Source organism: Nothoprocta perdicaria, unplaced genomic scaffold (assembly GCF_003342845.1).
Source record: "Nothoprocta perdicaria isolate Ctin4 unplaced genomic scaffold, notPer1 scaffold_0, whole genome shotgun sequence".
In the NCBI taxonomy this organism is placed as follows: Eukaryota; Metazoa; Chordata; class Aves; order Tinamiformes; family Tinamidae; genus Nothoprocta; species Nothoprocta perdicaria.
In genome coordinates, this window is record NW_020454092.1 from 4,059,855 (window position 1) to 4,083,429 (window position 23,575).

Sequence of the window (23,575 nt, forward strand, 5' to 3'; positions counted from 1 at the left end):
AAAAAAAAAAAAAGAAACTCGAAATAAAAAAAGCTTTTAAAAACAGGCTTTAAAATATATTTGCAACATCTACCTTTTCTTAGTTTTGATGCCACTACAATGAATTACTAAAATGAATGCTAACGAAAAATTTATTCAATCTCATATTTCTCGGAAGCTGAAAATATTCAGCTGAACACATGCCACTAAGTAGAAATAAAAGAACATTCATTCTAGTAAAACGTATCTTCTCATATATGTATTTACATATGCATATATTTGTGTGTGCATGCATGAATGTGAATGAAAATTAAAACAGGCAAATTAAGCATGATTTTTTTTGGAATTAACATTTTTATAATTCACATCTTTATCATATATGTATATATATGCATATGAAAACATACAGAACTCTTTTTAGCATATTAAAAATAGCCTTCTTAAAAATGCTGAATGTTAATATGGAAAAAATCAGTCAGGTTGCAACTGAAATAATGTCCCCAAAATTACTCATGAAATTTATAATTCATTATTACTTCTTTACATAAAATGCTTCTCTAGCAGAAATAAGCCCATTCTTTCACTGATAAAATGATTTACTAAAATAATATTTGTAAAAGCATTAACAATACAGTATTACAGTTTCCAGTTTTGTTATTATCCAAGCCAGCCTTTCCAGATCTGTTTTTACACATATTCTTACTTTTTAATGAATTTGCATAATGAAATGTCTGCATAAACATTTACACAATCACTATGAAATGACAAATTTGAAAAGCTATAATTCAAATATATTTTTATGATAAATTTTATCATACTAAAAGACAGATTTCAGAAACAAAAACACAAAGTATTTTAATTCTGTCCATTATAATTGCTGTACTCTTACAGCATGTACATTATGCAACCCCAGTCATGATGCTTATCCTACAGCAGCTCAGTAATTTCCACAAATAATCAGAATAACCAACTAAGGAGAAGTAAGAAATACGATTATGTCTGTATTTTTGGAAATGTATTTGTTTGCAATTAAGCCAATAACCCAGAAATGTGTTATTGATATTTATAACGTGCCAGCATCTGAGGTGGACAGCCATGGACCAGGATTCTCTGTGCCAGATCCTGTGTCCCTGCAGAACAAAAATACAACCTTCATCCCAACAGGCTTTTTGCCTAAGCTCGCACACAAGTTTTTGCCTCAACAAAATAATCAAAGAGCACAACGAGCCCTAGGGCATCTTAAACACTTTGCCATAACTTCTGGACTTTGCTCTCACACGAAGACAAGCAGAATATCAGAAAAGGCTATATATTTATGTCAAGTCAGAGAAACTTACAGACAAAGAAATACAAGAAGGAGCTCGGATGCTGCCTACCTCTCAGTAATTTTTTGGCATAGACAGGCTTGGCACTCACCCAAGAGAGAACAGATAGACAAAAACAAATAGATGAGTTCTGGTCAGCACTATAACTAGCAACCATAATAGTTTAAGAATCATCAAGAGCTGTTTTCTCAAAATTCCCAGAATTTTTATGATGACACAAATTCTCTAAATTTCTAATTCTAATTTTTCCTAATTCTCTCTAAACAGACCATGTGATTTATAGATTTTAAGCTCAAAAAATTGGTCTCAACAAGAACGCTACTGGTATTTTGGACTTTCTCAGATCCCACATTGCAAGGTTCATCAAAGCACCTGCTGTCTTGCATTACCCAAGACCTATAAGTGACATAAACAGTCACAAGACTGGACTGCTCCCATCCAAGATGCTCTCAGAACAAAAATCAAATCAGAAACCACTTAATGAAGTTTTAGCTGCTATCTTGATGACACCTGGCTTACTCTTAAGTGAAGATATTGTTAGTGAAATTATTATGAAGAACATTTCTATATCTGTATTTTAAAAATTCTTTAAGAAACATCTTCTCTACCGTAAGTTTTCTCAGACATGTACTACCAGGTTTCTAAATTACTAAATGGGGGGAATGCAGGGAAGCAGTCAGGAACAGGGAAAATTGAGCAGCTTGAGATTTGCAGGAATGAGGGAGAGGGTGATCGACTCTCCTGACTAATGTACTAATTGCAAGCTATATTTCTGTTCCTATACAACATCTCAAGGAAGCCATGGGATTTTAAGCAGGTGCAGACACCACTTTCTAAAACGCTGCCAAGGCCTATATATTGCAATTCTGCCACAAAAGCTGTTCATCTGTGGAGGCCTCCTGAGCTTTATATATCTGTCCTTTTCCTGGACTGCAGCAACCGATTCTGGTATTTTTGCAGATATTAGAAAAACAGAAGAAAAATCCTATGTTATAGCAGTTCCTATGTGTAACAATGATGCATGCACCAACCAGACTTCTACAAGAAAAAAATTTTAAATAAGAAAAAAAACTAGTTACACTCCTTCCAGCTTACAGACTGCAGGCTGTGTTATCACATCTGAACAGCCAGGGAGATACACAGCTCTACTAGCAAGAATCACTGCCGTGCTGATGATGCAAGACATGGTCTGCCTCATTTGTCCTGACTACAGTATTTAATGAGTGTGCATTTGGTACGTACTACAGCTTTGGAAAGCTAAGAATAGAAAGTTTAAGCCACTAAGCTGTCAGAACTGACAGTCCGTCATCAAAGCCCAACAACGCAAGCAGTAAGGCAGTGACTATAGGAAAAATCTTCCTCTTTTGAAAGGACTTAAACAGAACAGAGAATTGTGCAAAGCAAATGCAAGTGGTTAAGCTAACCTCTTTATTTCTAAAAATTTCCAATTTTAAGAACAAAGTGTCTGCTTTATAGTCCGCATCGCAACCACTTTAATACAACGCAGCTTTTTATTCTACTTTTGCAGGTCAAGTTATTCAAATTTACCAGTTGCATTTTGCTGGACTCTAACATTTAGATGCTTGAGACAGACGAACTTTTCTGAAATATATATTTATTCCATATGGATTTAACTCATTGAATGTCTAAAGAAAAAAAACAAATCAGGAAAGCTACCAATCAATAGCATCAAACAAAACATATAATATATATATATATATACACAAAGGAGTACTATTTCCACAATTTCCCTGACCGCATCTTTATTTCTTGTTGATGTTACAACTCAAATACCCATAACATCACACACTACCACCATAGAGCTTTCACTGTTTCACTGGGACACATCTGACATGCAATCAATTTCTTGCTGATATTTGCTTACTTCTAAAATAAAACCCACGTACAAATCCATCTGTCAAAGGAAGTTTATATGTGCATATGACCTTCCTTTCCAGGAATGACACAGACATTCCCAGGCAAATTTAATAACATAGTTCGCCTGACTAAGTACAGGTGAAGGGTTTTTTTTTTTCCCTTTTTCACCAGAAGCTAACAGGAGGGCAGGGGGTTGTTATTGTTGTTGTTTTTTGTTCCTTTTTCCTCCATCCTTACAGTTCGAGGCACCATGAATGCCTCTACAGCCCATCTAACACTATTACGAACTGATATCTTGAAAAATTCCTTAAAACAGTGACTTAAGCTCAGTTTTTCTTAATTTATGGTATTTTGCCCACATTTATCACATACTTCCATGAAAAGCTGCAAAACTATCCCAACCTCTCTCCAGAAAGCAACACAAATGCGCAATACCTGCCAGCATTTTTGAGTGACAGCTACATAGCGATGGCTCCCGGTGAAATTAGTCATGGAGCATCTCTGCTTCTGTCACTGCAGCCACATTGCTGCAGAAAAGACTCCTACGTTCTTTCAAAAGTCAACAGGACTCCATGAAGGAGCTCGAGATGAAATGTCTAAGCTCCTCATTTTGCAGAAGTAAATTCCAAAGTAGTATGGCACTTCATAAATGCAAAATATTGCTTTAAAATAGACAGAAAATAACACATAGCATCACCAATACCTTTTTTAAAAGTTTGATTCATTCAAACATCCTCGCAATCGCACAATCTGTTCAATGCTACCTTTTTAATATACTTTTTGAATGTGTTCACAATAAATGTAATTCTAGAATCCTTGCACACCAAGTTTGTGCAAATCTTTTCACACTCCCCAATTTTACCTTCATTTCATCCTGCAGCTTCCTCTCTTCTTTTCTCCAAACACTTCTTCCCTTGTTTCCTAGCAAGAGCCTTCATCATCTACTGCCGCTTTTATCTTGCTTGACCCGTAACCCATCCTCATCAACAACTCTGCAGAAACACGGCAGAGTTTAATCATCCTCAAGTATTCAAAGCTTATTTTTGTTTCATGAGAATAATTTCTAAACTTCTCCAACACTGAAAAATGCATTGAATAGATGCTGTCCTTCATTACTTGTCATTATGTAGTAAGTATATTATACAATAAAAATGTCATTATTATTATTATGGAGTTCCATGATGTTTTTTAAACATAATACAGGAGTAAATATCTATGTTGTAATATATTACTTAAGTGAAAGGAACCTTCACTTTCTGGAGGTTTTAGTTCTCAGATGTGGCTAATTGCTCAAGCTGATTGATGACTAAGTTTCCCTCACCTGCTAACAACTTCTCATCCACAGAAGCTGTAAAAAAATACTTATTTAAGGAGTACAATGGCAAAGAAAGAAGAAGCAGGTGGCAATTAAAGTTTTTTGTTTAGAATGGCTGTCTATTTTTTAAAAGGAAAAAGTGGAAAGAGAACATGAAATTATTAGCAAAAGAAAATGGAACCTAATCTATTTAATAAGTAGGAACAGTGACAAGACCTCTAACCATAATGCATTAAGCTAGAGTCAATACTGATGTTTTCCATTCAGTATTCAGACTGTTTCTCATTTTTCGATAAATATATATCATGCTGCCAATTATTCTTAAAACAGGAACACCACAGCATACCATATAATTCTGAGAAATCTATTTTAATCATTACATTGGCATATATCCTTTAAAAAAAATAGTGTCCCTAAATTTTACTTCATTACATTCCAGCATTTTCTCAAAAAATGCTATTTCTGATCTTTTAATTCAGAATTTAGAATCAAGCTCTAAGAAAGAACACAGCCAAATCAGTAATTCAATCCTAAACTTATATTTGCAATTAGGTTTTGGGGGGTTATTTTCAATGGTTATATTATCTCAGTAGTCTCATCTTGAAAATGTAATAGTGCCCCTGTAATTTTCCCGGAGAATTGCAGAACTCCTATAGTCCCTATACACTTGCTTTTACTCTCGTTACAATGCTAAACGATGGAGAAGTGAACGGGAAATTAGCACAGTTTTGCAAAGTGTTGGGTCAGGCTCTGCCATCCATTCTCATAAGGAGTAAATATATTTAATCTGTGAGTCTCGCTGCAGGTCTCACTCAGCATTAACAAAAGCGGAAGAATGTGGCCTGTTACTGAGAGCAGCTTCCCACACTCACCTGCTACGTTAAAAATAGTCACTCCCCAAGAACTTGCTATTCCCTTTCTCCTACGTAGCGAGGCCTCCGTAGTAGTAACTATGTACCACTTCCAGCAGTACAAGAGTCCTGGATATAAACAAGGTCTACCCATAAACACAGCACATACATAGGTATTATACGCCCCTATGAACATATTTTGACAATGTCATGCTTTAAAGTTTTAACACCTACTGGCTTCTCAAAAATTGGTCTTGGAATTTTAAAAGATTGGAAGAGGAACATTTAGAATCTGATATTAGAACAGAAAGGTCAATTTGGCTTTATGTACATAGGTTTTACTGATATTAATGTCTTTAAAAAAACAGAGGAAAGCAATGTGCCCTGTGCAAACTCTTAACATAAACACATGTGCTCCTTGTAATAGAAGCATCAAACCTCTGCCAGATAGAAACCATTCTGAATACCAGTAGAAAAGAAAGAACCCCTAGCAGAGAGAAACAATTGACAATTTAAAGACAACTTTTGATATTATCTTTAAGTAACAACTTGCAAGATATTTTACTTGTAATGAAAAATACAGTTATATACCTCGTCCTTGAAGGGGAAGCAATAAAAGGTCTCTGTAGAGAAGATGAGCACATTATTTCTCCAATTTTGTAAACAAATGATGACTTTGTGGTGACCTTTTGATTACTCACAAATTTTTAAAGTACTCTGAATAATCACACCCAAAAAATACACTTAATGACTGATAAGCATTAGACGATTATACAAAAAGCACAAAGTCAGTGTTTCTTTAATCATACAGTTCAGTAAATTCAATACATAGTGTATGTATTGAATGATAAAACACAAACATGGCAGTGCTTTCAATCTTTTTTTTTTGCATGTGAAAAAAAATCTTTTTGTTGTATTCTACAATATTTCTTTTTTAGACAATTGACAATAAAATTTCACATGATCTTGTCCATATTTTGGAGGAGAAAAAAAAAAAAAAAGTAGCATAATTTCTACCAAAGGTGCTGTAGCTGCGTAGGAACAATTTCCAAAATCTGGGAAAAGTGCAGAGGGTAACCTGCTTTCAGTTAACTCCTCAAAAACACAGGCAACAGTGCATTTCGTCACTGCACATAGTGCTGGGCTTTTGTAATTAAAAGCTCATATTTCAAATCAATGCTAATATAAGACTAACACTAAAACAGAAATAAATTCTATTTTTCACACTGTGGTTTTGGTAGGAAATTACATTGGGGTTTTGCAATCTCTATACACAACTACAAGATAAAATTAATTGAGGGTTACATCTGCTATCTTTTTACTGCAAGTAACCATTTTTCCCCAATACAACGTACTACATTTTATAGTTCCACAAAAAGTTGATTAGCTCTGTTGCATACACCAAAGGCAATGAATAAGGAAACATCTCCTTCAGCTTTGAGCCTTTTTCTTCATACCCAGAATTCATCAAATTCAGCTAAGCAACCATTTGTAGTTGGATTCCTATTTGCATTTCTATCGGGTCAAGATGACCCCTAAAGCAGAAGTACTCTCAAGGTACTACTATGTTTTATCTTCTAATCCAGCAATGCTTAAAGCAGCACTAATTCCTGCTCCTTCAGCTCTATTGTGACTCTAGGCAGCAAGACTCCCACCACACAAAAGCCATTTCTTTCTTACCACATGTGGGCCTCTAATCACTTTTATATGCTATAATACCTGATGCACAATGAAAATACAGCAGAACTCTCTGGACTGGATGAGCAGTGTCATTACTGTTGATACCACGGCTAGAAAGCAGCATGACTTGTTGACCTACCAAGGTCCTTTTGGAAGCACAGGATGAAAAGAAAAGGAGGGAGGAAGAGCACAAGCTACAGAAATATTGTATAGGGCACAAATTTCCCCTCCCTGTTTCACACCCATACAGCAACTGCACGGTGCTACCAGGCTCTCAGAGTGTTATGAAGCACAGAGGAGAGTCCTCCACAGAACCAATGATCTAGAGATGGACACTGGCTTTACACCAAACTATCTCTGAAAGGAAAGGAACTGGGCAAACAGTCTTGTCAGTGAAAAAGATGGGCAACTTCATCCAACCCAGTGTCAGAAAATGTAAGCATGTAACAGGAATTAGGATTCATAAAAGGTGTCCAGGGAGCAAACAAGAGAATGTCCCTGACATAAGGAAAAAGGAGATGCCAGAAATTATCTCCTGGCGTGTCACAGCCTGTCAGCAGATCACAAAATGGACCACATCAACAGCGCGGGGAGGAGAGCGGCCCCTGCGATACCCAGCCTTGTTGCCACGAGCGCCTCTTAGCAACTTACGGCAGCTGAGCCTCCTGCCTCCTTCAGGCTTCGTCAACACCGCGTAGCCTCGTGTGCTAACACGGAACCACCTCAGGAGCCAGAGAAGCCTCCCCAAACCTATGAGCTATGTTTCTGTGGAGGTGCGTGCATGTATGTACATTTGTGTATGCGTGTAAGACACTTCTCCCTTCCCCAGGCAGGCGATTTCCAGTGCAAGGCAGGAGCCTCCATTCACAAACAGACTCTCAGGACCCAGTCGAAAGGGACACCCACACGTAAATCCTGTGAGCGCCGGCGAAGCCCTGGCTGGGGGAGGCAGGGAGGAAAGGGGGTCCCTGCTCCCTTAGCAGCACAACAAGGACCCCACCAGCTGATCCCTTCCAAGCCTGCTGGTGAACGCTGCCGTGCTGCCGCTGTGCAGTGACACCGTGGTGCGTAACCAGGGTGCGCCGCGTACCCGGCAATGGCAGGAACCCCCTGCGTGACCAGCTCCATGCTGGAGCGCAAGGAAGGAGCTGCGACACTGCAGCGCAAAGCCCAGACACACACAGAGACACGGACTGATGTGCAAGCACCGGATCTAGACAAATTCCTCTGCATGTGCAAGTGGGGGAGCCCGGGACCTCCAGAGACAGCCCAAATCTCGGGAAGGGCGCAGCTCTGCCCCAGAGCAGCTCACAGGTCCCAGCCGGGCGGCGGAGCCTGCGCTGCCCCTGCTCGCAGACTCCCCCGCGGGCAAGTGCCGAGAAACGGGGGCTGGGGACAGCCGGGGGATTGGGTGGCTGCGGCGACAGGCTCATACCCAGCACACACACAGAGCGGCTCCCTCTGCAACCGCCCCGGTACCGAGACACCCGGTACCGAGACACCCGCCGCCCCCGCGGCGCTCGGCGCGGCGCAAGGCGACCTGTCCCCCGCAAGCCCGAGAGCCGCTCCGCTCGCCGCCGCAGCCGGGCAGCCCCCGCCGCGCCCGGCAGCCTCCCCCGGCGGGCAGCGCCGCATCCCCCCCGTACCGTGGGCAGCAGCGGCTCCATCTGCGCGCCCGGCTCCTGCGGCTCCATGCGGCGGCGGCGGCGCCGCGGCGCCCTCCCCGCCGCCCTCCCGGCGCTGCGGGAGCCGCTCGCCGCGCTGCTCCGCGGATCCGGCGGCGCGGAGGCAGGAAGCTCCCGCCCGTCACATGGCTCCCCGCGGCCCGGGGGGAGGTGAGCGCCGGATCCACCTGCGCGGGCCGGCCCCCCGCCGCCCCCCGGTGCCGCTCCGCGCGGCCCAGGCCCCTACTCCGCAGCAGCGCGGGGCGAGGAGCGGGTGCCGCTGCGGCGAGCGGCGAGAGTCCGCGCTGGAGCCGGCGGGAGGCTGCGCGCCCCGCTCTGGCCTCAGCCCCCCAACACTGATGCTTCAGGGCAGGACAATTAGCACTGAGTAAAAAACCATCGAGCTCCTGCTCAGCAGCACCATCAGAGCATGGGAAAACATAGCGAGCCTGCCACGCTTCGACCTTTATGCTCAGCAGCACCTAAGTGCTGTTCCCCAAGAGGGGTTTGTCCCATTCCACTAGAACTACCCTCCAATTCCCTTCCAGCAGCACCTTGCGAAAAACGTGCCTGGAAACTGTATCTGGATACAATTCACTTAATAGTGACTTCACACACACACACACACACACACACACACACACACACACACACACACACACACACACACACACAGTTTTGTCAATCCAGGCGGCTGCACTTTGAGCAGCCCCTCAGTGCTTACGCTGAGCCGTACCTAAGCACCAGCACCTAAGCTACATGAGCAGTCAGCAAAGCCCGACTTTGGCTACGCAAGTAAGCACAAGGACATCCGAGCCCCACAGTGCTTTTAACGCTAAGGACGCAAGTCCAATACTGCCCAGCAAGACAGATGAGTCAGAAAAAAAATAGAGCCTTCATCATTAACGAAGCCAAAACTGGCAAGGTAATTCTATGAAAAAAGGGAGTAAAAGATGGCTTTTAAGAAGGAGGAAGCCATTTCTGACACCTGAGAATCTGGGCCTTGTCCCAGCAGTCCCTCCCTGCTACACTCTACAGAAAGCTCAAGGACGCTGCGATCCAGAACCCCGGACAGAGACACGTTATTGCTCCGCAGTGTTTCTGAGCTGCAGTAATTAATACAGCAGGGCACTCGGGTCACTAGAGGTAAGGCTGTGTCAGCACTCACACAGTAAAGCCCTATTTGCAAGAGCTTAGAACTAAGCTGTAAACATCAGGCTGATGCTTGGAATGTGTTTTAAAGTTATTTTCTTTTTTTAATAAGATTTTAAGCGAATATACTGCTTGTGAAACCCTTAAGTTTGAAAACCTTCAGTCCAGCGGTAGATATTTCAATGGACTTTAGTGTAGATATCTTTAGTCTTCACTGCTCAAATACCTCAAAATTGTTCTGAAGTTTTTGTTTATTTGTTTGTTTTTTTTAAAAAAGGTTTTGCAGTCCACTGAGCCCAATGACATTATCACATTTTTCACTCTCCAACACGCTCGTTCATATGTACACATCTGAAATGAAGAGCAAGAACAAATTGAAATTGGATTTTCCCAAAACTGTTGGGGAAGGGTGTCAGCTTAGAGCGTACGTGGTGCTGTTCCTGCGATACAAACATTTCACAGTGAAGAAACAGGATCAAGATCACAAGCACCATTTACACAAGCCACAGATGCTTTCCTGAATGGGCCATCAACAGAAAGTGCGAATCATTCAACTTCTTTTTGCACCGAACCTTTGCCAGAATGCCTTACAGAGCAAGGAGCTAATCAGCTAATAGATGATAGATATATACAGAAATATATCAATAAAAAAAAAGACATGTTAAATACCAAACTTCCCTAAATCACCTTGTGTTGTCCTGCTGCACTCCCACAATAAAAAAAAAAAAATAATAAAAAAAAATCTGGAAGACCTCCACGGTTAGAAAACCACAAACTTAGTAGTTTGCTCAAAAGACTGGGCTAAAACCCTTAATTTTAATCTAAGATGCAGATTATTTTTTTCCTAGTAACATCCCAGCACATGTGTCCTAGCAAGGAGACAGAATGAGAAGAAACATGTTAATTCTGCAATGGGTTTTTTCTCCAGTTTTTAAGAACTGAGTATGAATTCTGCTTTCTTTTAGTTGCCTCCTCTGAATATTATACCTGACACAATCTGTTTGTGTTCAGGGATCTTTTCTTCTACAGTGTCCCTACCACAGTAGTAAAGCCACCCCAAGCAAGCTCAAGAGAGCCTCTCTCCCCAAAGATAATGTTAGTTTTAAAACACTGAGCTAAACCAGCCTTCAGTGTCTCAGCTCAGTTTGAGCCTTTAGGATACAACCAGGTCATATTTCATGATGTGGCACACATGAAGACCAACAAAAAACCTAACAGGGGGTTCTCAAGTCATGGATGATTTGCAAAGCTTCAATGCAAGAACAAGTATTGTGAAATTAGAGCATGTAGATTCACTGAAGTTTTAACATTCTAAGAATACTTAGGCTACATTAATGAAATAAATGTTTATGAAACATTTATGTCAAACTAACTTTGTCTATACATATTTTACATATATAGGTATACATAGTGCTTTACAATTTACACTAATGCGCATATGCAGCACATTACATAAATGAGAGAATAAGGGCTTCTAAATTTAGGTTTACAGTGATAAAGCTCTGAAACTTTTGACTGGAGAGAGGGGGGAGTATTTTTCTTGTTTGATAATGTTCTGAATGTAGGTCAGAACCTGTTCCGAGCCCTGCCTGTCAAATTTCTGAAGAAAGTAAGGATGACAAAAGTTGGCTTTTGTTCTCCTTCCTAGCATTACCTCTTCCATCTTCAGCCTGCAGTGAGCCAGAACTCATTCTTCTGAGTTGGGGTCAATGTTTTTAAACTCCATTGAATTCTGTTTCTGTTCTTTGACATCTGTTCAAAAGGGTATATATCATTCTTACGATAGTATTCGGATGTATATATTCATGTATATATGAATATGCATATGAATATACATAAAAGCTGTCACAGAAGCCCAGTATCACTTACTGGCCACATATCACTTCTATTTTTACTATTATACCTTTCTGTCAATTTTCATTTTGTGCTCAAAATAAAGCTACAATCTAAAAGAACTGCTTCATTTAAATTATTTCTCCAAATGTAATTCTTGTTCTGGGTGTACTGGCTTATCACCCAGCTTAGCCATAAATTATATTAGTCACTTGTCCAGAATGGATGGGAGGAAAAAAAAAAATCTAGAAGGAAAAAAAACTATTAAGCAAGAGTGAACTCTGCATTTCCACATAGCTGTTAGTTCCAAAACTGAAAAAGAACTGCTCACACATTTTAAATTGTCTCAATTGTACAAAAGTGCTTGCAGCCTATCTAATTCGGTCATTTATGGCTCTGATATTTTTCTTGTCTTCATAATTCCGAAAGGAAACTGCACTCTGTCAGACCTCACAAGGTTGCCAGTAGATTTTAGCAGCAGAGTGAACAACTTCACACGGGATTCACAGTCAGACAATGGAAGGACTGGGGTTAGATCAGTTTTCACCCTCTCAGTTCTTACTCAGCTCAAGCCTCAAACACATCGATAAATAAGAATACACACACAATAGACATCACAGCTTCTAACGTTCATATTGTGTATATGTGTCAGAAGTATTCCTTCAATATAAAAGAAACCTTTAAAAGATGGTTTATTTGCAGTCTCTTACAGATAGTTCTATTTCATGTAGAACTGCAAATTGATTTCCAAGGTTCAGAAAAAAAAATGCATCAAAACAGTCAAAATCCCTTTTATTCTATTCATCCAGCTCATCCTAGAAGTTGAAAAACTAGTGGGTGGCCTTCTCAAAATCCAGGTTAAGTTAAAATGAACTATCTTGAGATATCAAAAAATTCCCATTTCATATTTCTGAGATTCTTTTTTTTTTATTCTCTAATTGGAGATGCCATTCAAACAAGAAAGTAACAAAGGGAAAAAAAAATCTGGCAACACTTTTTCCTCTCCATTCTTTCTTCCTATCTGAAAATAAATAACCATCTGGATTCATTGTACTGCCTTTGTGACAGGTGGTACTCAGCTATGTTTCTCATTTTTTGGAAAGCATTAATAGCTCATTGTTTTGCTAATATACTATATCTGAAATTATTAAACTCTGCTTTAATTCAGCTGAATTATGATCCAAAAGATTTAGCGTTGATTGGGTTATATTCTTCGACTGTGATTTGATCTCTTTTTTTCTACTGGCATCAGAACTGGAAAAAAAAAAAGTATTATAATAATTGTCTCACCGATTGTCTCACTTCTCACATTCTTCTGCCAAAAAATGTTATGCCAATGAAATATCTCCATGTCCACCAGCCCAATCCTGCAACTCTTGTAATGCAGTGAGACAATCTGCGTCGGTAAAGAGCACCAGATACTCACTACTACTTTAATTTTCCCCAAATGTATCATTTGCCAAAGGTTAAGAACATTGTAATATTCTCACTCTAAACTGGGCCTTTAGTATTTGCTATTTGGTATATCGGTATTAGAGAAGACTATTTTTAAATCATATTTATAAAATAATTTAAAAGGTATGAAGACTTTTTACTTAACAAAAGATTATGTAAAATTAATCAATAAATTAGCTTTCAGTTAAGTACTTTTTCAAGGCTTTTTTTTTTCAAGTATTGTCTCAAGCAAGAGAAATTCCTCAGACATCATCTATTTAATCTGACTTACTAAATAAAACATGCAGAATTGGGCCCTAATTAGTCACTGCCATCAGTGACTCATCCCTCAAAGTTACTTAGTAACTTCCAGAGAGGGATAATACACTGTTTCTCGCTCAGTTATTTTAGCAATGAACTATTTAAAACTAAATATGCATCTTACACTTGTAAGAGAACATTTACCTAGACTGACCTTCTAGCCATTGAATTGTGCTACATCTCTTATTTCTAGGCAAAGGAGTCTTCTCATATCAGGAACTTTGTCTTTTTTACAGGTCCATACTGTGCTAACACTTTCTTCCTTTGGAGCAAGTCTCTAATGCCTTGCTCTGAAACAAAATTTTGCACCATTCTCATCGCTCCCCTGGACTTTTCTAATTTGCTGGTGTCATCCAGCATCAGAACTGCATATAATATCTCCAAATTAACAGTGCTGTATTCAGAAGGCAAATCACATACCATTAGCTCTGGGTCGTCCTCTTTTTCACTTCATGGGCCATGACAGTCACTGTAACTGCTGCAGCAGAGTTTTAATGGTAAAGTCTGGAGGGTCAGATAATGGTTATTATGAGGTGGGCAAGGCTGGCTCTGGCTTTGTTTGCAACACTGCAAATTTGTAAATATGTATTAAAATAAACAATAAGACCATATTCCCCCTCTCACCTTTTAAATCCTGCAGATCATATGGCCTTACTGCAACTGAGTAAAACGTACAAAACAGCCAGCAGCTTTTCCATATGTATCCGTACGACTCTAAATAGAGGTAAGTCTCAAGGTAGATACAATTTTTGAATAGCAATATTTTGCAAGTATATCTAAGACACTAAAGCTGTTTGACCTAATCTCAGGGACAGCAGTGCTAGGCAGGGAGAACGAAACTCACCTGCACCCAGGCCCCTCGGGTCCTCGAAGCAGTGCAGAGCTTGCAGGGTGTCATACCCAAACTTAGCCTTGCAGATTAATTTGCTTGGGTTTCTTGGCTTTGTCTCAGCCAGCTAGAAAGCTAGGTCGTGTATAAAAGGAATACCAGGACAATTGCTGTTTGCAACAAAATTAGATTCGCGTGGAACTGGCGACGACGAGATTCACACCAGAGGTGCACTTAATAGCTTTCATATGCAAGAGCCAACTCATGATTACCACCTAGTTTCAGCAAAAATTAACTCTTGTGGTTGAACTCTGACTCTCAAAAACTCAGATACTCAGAGCGAAGCTTTTTTAGTCACAAAACTGAAAAGGAGAACTGCTAACACGTTTTGCCTTGATGGTAGAAATGTGCTTGCAGCCTATCTAATTTAGTCATTTTTAGCTCTGATATTTTCAGTCTGCGTAATTCCGAAAAGGAAGTGCACTCTGCCAGTCCTCACGAGGTTGCCACTAGATTTTAGCAGCAGGGTGAGCAGCTTCACACAGTATTCACAGTCAGACAATGGAAGGGTTAGGTCATGTTGCCCTCTCTCCATTCCTTATTCAGCTCAAGCCTCAAACACACCCATAAATAAAACCAGTATTATCACAACTTCTAATTTTTGTATTATGCATATATCTCATAAAAGTATTCCTTCAATGAAATGAACCTTTAAGACACAATTTACTTGCAGCTTCTTACAACTATTTGTGATTCAAGTAAAACCACAAATTAGTTTCCAACCACAGTGGAGAAGGCATTTCTCTAAAATTCATTCAGTCTGTGTAAATCTAGACAAACTTACTAATATCAAGCAAAAGAAGTCTCGATTCTATGCCATCTGTGGAAATTTTGCTATCAATTTCAATGGCAGCATTCTAGGCTCATTTTAGACTTTACAGAGAGAAAAAGGCTCAGCTATAATTCATCTCACCGTTAGTAAAAATTCAAAATAGGTCAGATGAATCATGGCCTTGAAGTACCTGCTGCTCTTCACTGACTTCAGAAGGAGTTCACACAAATTGCTCAATAGCCACATATCAGATATATTATTTCATCAGATTAACACCCGCAACGTGCAAGAGCATTACACCTGAAAAAGGAAAGACATCATTTACAGAGGACATAGAAGTATAAAATCTGAGTTCCAAACTTAATTCATTTATAGCCAAAATTAAAAACAAACACCGAAAGATCTTTGTGTAGGAAAAGAAAAAAAGCAGTACTTCCCTCCATCCAGGAGGAAATTGCCTTTTGATACTGAAATATAAACAAAAACCTACGAAGTGCTAGTATGCCATTACCTAAGGTCTTACTGTTGCTATAATATTAAACTGACATAAAACTATTTTTACAGACCCTTATCAGCAGAACTCTGTTTCAAAAACAAAACAAACAAGTAAAAACTTAACTGCATTTTCTGTGAGATCTCCAAGCCTGAAAACATGGAGTTTCTATATCTTCCCTATTCACAGGCTATAGATAGACATACAAGCCATTTTGTACATGTAATCTATTTGCCATTCTTGCAAACACCACATTATTCACAGATTCATAAATATAAGGACATAGAGGCAGCCAATCCCGTAGACACTGCACTACACTCAGCAATGCATATCCCAGTACCTGACAGTTGCTCTCTGATAAAAAATAACTATATTCTTGGCTCCCACTGCTCACCCTCTGGCACACCCATACCAAAGCGAGACCACTGGCACCTTTTCTCTCCAGTTCCCTGGTTTCCATACAAAGCAAATCAGGAGCTGGGAAGTAATGGGGAGCTGTAGTGCACTATAGTCAGGATAAGGGAAATATGGGGGCTGGAGGGCTTGGCCCAGGTACCCACAAATTCAGCTTGAATTTTGTTACTTGTTTTTAGATCTAGCAAAAAGACTAGAAGTTCAGAAGCTTAATGCAGAGGGAAAAATGGATAAGAGATGTAACATCTCTTACGTTATCTCATGTATTTATCCATCTCTAGATAAGTAGAAACAACAAATTGTTGTTTCTACACTACTGGAATAAAATAAGTCACCTGAATTGCATAGAGGAGGAGAACCTGTTGAGCATTTTGCTCTCAGCACACAGTGACACACACAAAATACTGATATTTTGCTATATGTTTATACTGCTGCTGTCATTAAAGATGAGTTATGTTTTATTGTGTATACAGGTAATATTTCAGAGAAAAGCCATACTGCTCTGACTGCAGCACACAGACATACCTGAGCTGCGCTTACAGGTACAATAATGCTGGCAGTGAACTTACACTGGCACCAAATATCATGCAAGGCTGTTTAGTATGAACACTGCTTCCCCAGAGGAATTTGCAATGTTGCAAGCCTACCTTCCATCTCCCTATCAATCTTAACCAGCTGATGGATGTAAGATGCACTGAAGATAATTCACGAATGACTTTGTACTGTGCCTTCCCGAAGTTCTTTGGTTTGGGATCACTTAGAAGTGGCAAACCAAGTGAGGAGCACCCCAGGGCATTCCTGTAGAATTCTGTAAGCCAGCAAGTAAAACCTTCAAAAACTACAGAAAGCCAGATTAACAAAAATCAGCACAGACACTTTCCTGTTCGTCCATGATAAGAAAAAAATTAAGGATGTGATTATACATGATCATTGATCTTGTATTAAACTAATCTTGTATTAAACATAAAATGCTGATAACAAAATGTAAATAGGTTTTGTAACAATGAAAAGCAGCCTGTATCTCAAAAAGAAACCTAGCCAGAGTTATTCTTTGACTACTGACATTGGTTTTGCAGTTTCTTCTAGGCCATGAACAAACCCTGACTTGAGAGGAACACAATTTTACTGTAGCCAATTGCTGCCATGTGCTTACATAACAAGGCTATCAATCAGAAAAGGACATGCACAGAGGTAGCGAAAGCATAAGCTTTAGAGCAGAGGACTTAAGTGAGAAGTCAGTTCCACATTTGTCCAAAACTCAGGACAGAGGGGTAGGCATGACATAAATGGCTGTGAGAAGAATATTGACCACATTATATAACCACAGGCCAACTCCTGGCTCGTCTATATGGCCAGTCTATCACCTCACAGAGGGTTCCTTATAGCATCTCTGATCTGCTTCTGCTGCACACAAAGTATCACCAAATATACTGTATCTTGCACAGCAATGACAGCCACATGACAGAACACATGAATAGTATTTCTTTCACGTATAACTGATCCTGAAACCTTACGCAAAGAGCAGCATTTAAATAAGAATCTTCTCTGCCATCTTTCTAAGATCCAGAGCCCCAGTTTAATACGGTCTATATAGCCAAGAACAAATATATATGACTACAGAAGCATGCAGTCTCTGCAGTGTATGAACACAAGGCACTGATTTATCACCTGTGCTTCCCGCATAGCACTATCGCGCCATGTGTTCAGTAGAGAATATTATTGGTCACTAGTTGTGACTATGATACCTGCTAGCTAGTAGGTATTACAGAAGACATGGTCAGCTTGAAGAAGGCCTTTATGTACTGCTGAATATATGCTGGCATTTACATATTGGAAATGAATGTGAGGCTAATGAAAATTCTCAAGTCTCACCTTCCCATCTCTTAAATACAAAACCAATGAAAAAGCAAATCACAGAACTGAAAGAGCCTTCCAAAAAGTTGATTTACATTTCTCTGTGCTATTAAAAATAAATTATGTGTTTTAATTATGTGTATTAATTGTGTTTTGTTCAGCTGAAGACAAAATAAAAACCTAATGAACTGGGCGCACTTTCTAAATAAAGCACTCATGATCTTTAACTCTTAGGAATCTGGAATATACATTCAATTTATTAATTAATCACAAAAATACTGTTCCTGTAATAAAAGCAAATATAACCAACTCCACCTTTTAAAATTATTATTATTATTATTATTATTATTTGAAGGAAAACTTTAAGTCTTTCATCAAACTCTATCTTGTGAATAATTAGGAGCTGGATCTCAACTAACTTTAAGTAGCAGAAAGAAAAAACAGTATTACAGAATGTGATTTTTTTTCCCCAATTTTAGAAAGGACATCAAAGTCATGGCTGAATAGCACTTTTGATAATGAACATTTTTCCACACTTTTTATGAGCTAAAGAAATATTTTTCATCAATGCTCATATTGATGCAGAGCATCCACAAGCATGCTTGATGCACTTGAAACTTGGAACTGCTGCACTTGAAACTAAGATTAATTTTCTAAAATGTCAAGCTCTATGTCAGAAGAATTCTTCAACATTTTCAGAATCATCCTTAGCAAACCCATACTGCTAATTTCAAATAAATGCATTCCTCCTGGAGAAGAAGACACCTGTGTAAAACCTGTCTTCTTATGCACTAAAAAAAAAATTAAAAAAAGCAATCAATTGTTAAAGGTAACTCACAGTTTGCAGCGCTGCGGGATGAGGTCCCCGCTGGAGCCCGGGCTGTGCTGCCAGTGCTGTGGGCTTTAGTGCCACTCAGCGTCCAAATGACACAACTGCAGGGAGCTGCGGGGAGCAGCGTGACATGCGGTGGAGATTCCTCACTGGTGTGTATGAGGTACCGGATTTTGAGAAGAATGATATCGATCCCGCTCCTGATCTCAGCCTCCAAAGTACTGTTCTGAGAAAACCATGCAAGTCATAATGAGGTTTTGAAAGGAATTAGCGATTTACATAAGATGGCACATGAACTGGTGAACTGTGTCCCAGTCACAAGAAATATAGATATTGACAACTTAGAAGAAGGAACGACAACCGAAGTTTGCAAAAAAAAAAAAAAGGAATGACAAAAAGAAGTTTGCAAAAACATAAAATGAGACAAGGAATGAGAGACGGTCAGAGGGAGCAAGAAGCTGAGCTGAATTGTAGAAGGACAAAGTGACAACAAAGAAAAAAAAAAGAGAGAGAGAGAGAGAGAATGGCACAAGGTAAGAGACACAAATAATTAAGAAAAGTCAGGTAGTTATTAAGTACCTTTTGGCTCATCTAGGGAAAAAATGGTTTTCTCTGAAACACAAGACATTAAAGTCAGAGACATTACAGCCTAAGGAAAAGGAGGCAATTTCACATGTTATATTCCTCTACTCTCCTTCCTAATTCCCACTGGTTATTTTTGATGTGAACCTAAGTTCCCTCAGAGAAAACATTTTTGAAACAAAGGTTCTGCTATTCGTACCTTTTATAAATGAAAGGGAAACAACTCTCAGAAAAACACTGATAAACTTGATGCATTATCAGTTCTATCATAAATAATTCCCCTTCCTCCCTCCCCAAAGTATCTTCTGAGAGCTTAGCATAATAAGAACAGAAGTCACATTCAGACAAAACAGGGTATCCTGCCAGGATAATAAATAGGCTAGGGAAAAAAAAAATAAAAATGAAAAAATAAAAAGAAACATAGAAGTGAAAACAAAAATCCATCAGGACATACCACATATTCTATAATAAAAGGTTATTTGTCCAACCAGAATAAAATTTAACAAATTATACAGAGAATCAAGCAAGCCAACAAGTTCATCAGATATCAGAGAGATCACGTTTTGCACCGCGGTGCTAGGAATAGCTACAGTTTGACACTGTTGCTCCCTACCCTGCCAGCCTCACCTGACCTACACAAACACTAATTCTGAGGAGCTGAGAAACGCTGAAAAGCTGTATCATGAAAACTGTTATTTACAACATGTTGATATATCACTACCATGCACAACAAATAGCAAGCAACGTTGCAATAAAGATGTTTCCTTCAGTAGCTAAGCCCTCCAGAATTACCCATGGCAGAATTACAGAAGAGCAGACAGATGCCTCCTCCGCGGGCCACAGGACAGTGCTTGCTGCGCCGTGGCTTCACAAAAGGGTACTGAAGAAACACAAATTGGGGTTTGTATTTTCTTTTCTGCTTGAATTTATGTAAAATCCCTAATGAATAGAAGTTAATTGGCTACGTTTAAGACTGATATACAACTACAGCCAAAGGGAATAAACAGGTTCACCAGCTGCTGTATTACTCCAACTACACTGTAAATTGCTGCATGCTATTAACATGCTCTCCTGGCTTCACTAAAGAAAATCTTATTGAAATCAGTAGCACACATTTCCTATTTCAGTGAGACATTGCAAAATTAAAATGATATGTAGTAAAAACAATATGTGTGAGCCACCTGCTTACTGTATGATAGAATAGATTGGCATAGAATGACAGCTGCTGCACAGCCAACATTTCAGATACTATACTACCTTGCCAACTGGACTTAAATTCACACATGATTTCCTTGACTAGCACTGAATGAATTTTTGCTGCTATAAATATGCATTGGCAATTATGATGAATCATCTTGGATGCTAAGGGTCACTTTTGATTCAAATACATAAGGGGTCACTTTGAATTCAAATACATAAAGAATTGTACCCGATGGAAAAAAAGAAAAAAAAAAAAAAAAAAAGGCAACACTAAGGTGAGTCAGCATTGTGTGGAGGACCCACATATAAAGAATGTTCCTCAGCATGAAATGAAGGTGACAATAATGAAATCTCCCGCAGGGATTTTCGCTGGATAGTCCCAGCTTTATGAAAACCAAAGAACTAATGAATCACCACATGCATCCTAGAGCTAGCCTTGAGTCCATGAAAGTTGCCACCACAAGGTTTTACAGCTTTATTTAAGTGTCAAGAACCAATTTGGACAGGCTAAATTCTGCCAAGTTCTTCCGCCTATCCAGGTCTACCTACGTCTGCATTTTTAAGTTAATCGAGTCAAGACAGGTCCAGCTCTATGCCTTACTTGGCCCTTCCAAATCCCTCTTCAGGCTCATGCAGTTCTCCACTCCCCATTCACAGAGGCTAGTGAAATGCAGGGCATCTGATACTGCTTCTAATTGCAACTGATTGCAGTTAGAACTGTGCATCTAATTATTTTTTCAGATTTGTTTTGACTGTTTCTCTATTAAGAGGTAATGCCTCTGAATAGTAAGTGCTCTTTCTTAACAAACTTTCTATGCCAGCAGATTATACCTAATGTCAGTGCTGAAAGGGGTTCTAGCAAAGAACCGCTGCTTTAGATTTCCCTGAAATTATTTGCATATGTAACAATAATTAGCCTAGATTTTCAACTGAAAATACATTTATAAGTATGTCTAAGTAAACAGTTTACAGTTATTCCATGGACAACAATACTGTAGCGTTTGGAAAAGGGCAGGCTTGGGGTAAATTTAGTAATCTATTTTAACCAATTCAAATGCCAATATCCCATCTGCTAAGCCTTTTATTTTATATCAGTCTGCCATTTTCTCTTAGTGGTAGCATCAATAAACATAGTTGGTAATCATCTGCTTGTGCTCTAATGTGGCATATTCAGCTTCATAGAGTCAAGCCAGGCTCAAGATCCCTGAAGAAAAAAAGGGACTTGTTTAGTTGTGATTCAGATCCACAACTCCAGTTTAAGACTGACTCAAAGTTACTTTACCATCAAACCTGGATACAAACAGTTCTTAGCATATACAGAGCTAAATGCTAATAGCAGTTACATTTTATTGATTCAAAAACAACAACAAAAAAAGCAATTTCATGAGTTTTTTTCCATGGTTTTGCCAAGTTCTGTGGAGCTTTTCAAAAAAGCCATCAATTTGAGGAGTTCATTAAAACAATATTTGTATCTGATGATGTGTAGCAGGATTCCAGTTGGAAAATACCACTTAGACTTAAGAAAGGGTTTGTTTTGCTTTTCTGCTTTCAGATAGATTTGGAACTCGCAGAAGTGAAAGGCTTGATAACACAGCCTAGACTCAGGCTTCCGTTAGCCAATGTTTGCCATAAAATTCTCAAATACATCTAGCACACATTCACAGCCTGCAGTCAGAGATAACCTAAAACACTATTACAAAAGTGTGTTTTGCTTCAGTGGCATTGTAAAACTACAATTACAACAGTTTAATTCATCACAGTAAATGGAAGTTAAAAATGGATAATTTGTGGCAGAGGGAATTGTAACAGGCAACTTATTCTGCATAACTAGGAGATCATAAGAGCTGGCCTCTATCATAATTTCAAAGCCTCATTGTTTTCAAGCTTCTTTTATTAGGCTTCTTAGGACATTTATCTGCTAGGGATAGAGAAAGGGAGGAGAGAAAAACAAAAGAACAAGCAAAGAGAAAACCACTTCCTTCAGCTGTAACAAGTGCTCAGAATCTGGAAATTGGGGGGTGAGGGACCAAAAGCTCCAGCAGCTTTGTAACATGTGGAACAGCATTAATTAGCCTAACGCTACAGTCAAGGCACAGCCTGTTACGTACAAAATCTACATACTTATGAAGCAGTGCTGGTTTAGCAGCACTGTGCCCTAACATTGCAATGGAAATTGCTCTGCTTCTAAAGGTAGCATCTTTGACATGAGACATAAACCCATGCGTGTTTGTTGTTTCTATATTTGACTTAGCAGGCTTGAGTTTGGGGAGGAAACAGCTTCTGCTAACAGAGATCAGGAGCTTCTTTTGGGAAATGATATATAAAACCATGTTCTTAGAAAAGGAGTTCAGCTTTTAGTGAAAATCATGATGTAAATACTGAAATTCTTTCAAATGAAAGACTAAAAAGAAATCTTAAATATAATTTTAAAATTTAGTGTTGTTATAATATTCTTGTACATTTGAATCATGCTGTATAGTCACTGATGTAAAAAAAAAAAATCATCAAGACAGCATTGGACTGCTGCTAAAGTATCAGAACAACCTAGCCAATCTTTTAAATATATTTATAAAATAATATTAATGTTTGCACTGTACAAGATATTTGTGGTTTGGACAATAGCACAAATAAGAAGTAAAATAAATAGAAGTAATTAGAGGGAAACAAATCAAAATTTGATGCCAAAACATGCAAAGATTATTGAAATTAGATGAATAATTCTGTATGCCTGGCCTGATATTATTCAATTTAAGCCAAACTGACTCTTTAAGGCAGTGTCAGGCCCACCACGGTCCCACCTGTCTCCCTGCCTAGTCTTGGTGATCACGCTTTTTATTCCAAAATAGGCACGCTTTAAAAATACTATGTGAGACTTAAATTTACTCTTCAACCGTGCTGTCTACGTTGATTTTCACGTACAATATCAGTAGGATTCGTATCGAAGGACAGCAGCAGAGGAAGCGTTTGGGCTGAGAAGAAAGCTCGACGGCAGCGCGGCCCCGCTAGAGGGCACAGCGCGGTGCCGCAGCAGAGGCGCCGGGGCGGGAGCGGGCGGCGACTGCAGCGACGGCCTGAAAAAAAGCAGCAGGAGCAAGTTCTACCCATCC

General features: G+C 39.2%; 1 protein-coding gene across 1 annotated transcript in view; it reads right to left on the minus strand.

Moving 5' to 3' along the window:
- SLC4A10 (solute carrier family 4 member 10) overlaps positions 1 to 8,717 on the minus strand; it is a 132,101-nt gene extending 123,384 nt beyond the window's left edge. The window contains exon 1 of the transcript XR_003251409.1: positions 8,675 to 8,717. The gene's annotated coding sequence lies outside the window, so the exon portion shown is untranslated. The remainder of the gene's footprint in view (positions 1 to 8,674) is intronic.
- Between the last annotated feature and the right edge of the window lie 14,858 nt (positions 8,718 to 23,575).